Raw genomic sequence first — 1,110 nt, 5'->3', positions numbered from 1 at the left:
CCCTACAACTGTATTTGGTTTCCCACAATAACATTTTAATTAAAAAAAAATACTTCACTTTCACAATCAAGAAAGCTTTATATTTAAAAGGGTTGTAACTTAGCAAAGAGTATAAAACAAAAGATTCTCATTCCAAATAAAATAGTACATCTTTGCTATTGATAACTGTTGAAAGGAGGTAACAGACTGAAAGGTACTTTCTGATGTCGTTTGGGGGGTTCTTAAGGGTGTGTATCCAGGAAAGAGGAAAAAGTCTTAACTTTAAGAGTTAATATAGCCTAGCAAACAGACATTTGCCCCACTAAGAAAATGGAACTAATTACACAAAGTGCTGTCAAAAGTGCTTCTAGTTTAGTCTGTATTTGTAATCAAAATTATCAAAGCTTTAAAGCAAGTTCATGGTGGCTCTACTTTGTTTTACAAGGCCCACCAACTTTTCACTCTCTTTGGCACATAACAGGACCACACATTTACAACAGGGGCAGTGTTAGGAATGCAGACTGAAAAGAAACCTATACTAAAGGCATCACCCATAGCCACAGAATTTACCCTTGAGCATTTCCTAGAAAAATCAGGCCTATGTACCCTTAATTAACAGGATTTAAGACTAGGGATTTAATTTTAGATATATGTTCCTATTACAAGAACATAGTTCAACATCTTCAAGATTCTGCATTTAAGTATTGCTTAATCCAAAACCCCATTTCTGGAAAGAGACTCCAAGGAATTATGCTAATGTTCTAGTCCTTGAAGTAAGAAAAAACATCAACACTTCTCATCCAATTACGTAAGTCAGAGTCTAAATTTGCCATATACTGCGGCAGCGTATTCCTCTAACTGCTCTATACCACTGCTTAATATTAAAAGAGCACCGACGTGCTGCCAGGAAGCTACTATAACTGAATTAAAGCAGAATACCAAAGAGGCTGATTTAACAAAATTAAGATGTGTGAGATCATTTTAAATAATGTTTACAACAGTGGGACATTAAAAACATTTTCCTGTGCAGCAACAAGACATCTCTGACTTGTAGCAGGGAGCTCTATTCTGTTTACTGGAGTTCTTCACATGACAAGTGCAAAATATGAAAAGTGTACTGTACAGATGGTT

At 35.5% G+C, this 1,110-nt stretch overlaps 1 protein-coding gene and 1 long non-coding RNA gene across 2 annotated transcripts in view; one reads left to right on the top strand and one right to left on the bottom strand.

Annotated features, from left to right (window-relative positions):
• The window catches only part of RCHY1 (ring finger and CHY zinc finger domain containing 1), a 12,934-nt gene that overhangs the window by 7,341 nt on the left and 4,483 nt on the right, over positions 1-1,110 (bottom strand). The window lies entirely within an intron of this gene.
• Positions 1-1,110, top strand: part of LOC112549463 — a 28,604-nt gene that overhangs the window by 23,141 nt on the left and 4,353 nt on the right. The gene's annotated exons all lie outside the window — the stretch shown is intronic.

Source organism: Alligator sinensis, unplaced genomic scaffold, assembly GCF_000455745.1.
Source record: "Alligator sinensis unplaced genomic scaffold, ASM45574v1 scaffold222_1, whole genome shotgun sequence".
NCBI lineage: Eukaryota > Metazoa > Chordata > Crocodylia > Alligatoridae > Alligator > Alligator sinensis.
Note: the sequence above shows the minus strand (reverse complement) of the source record. Positions and strands in the feature narration are given on the sequence as shown.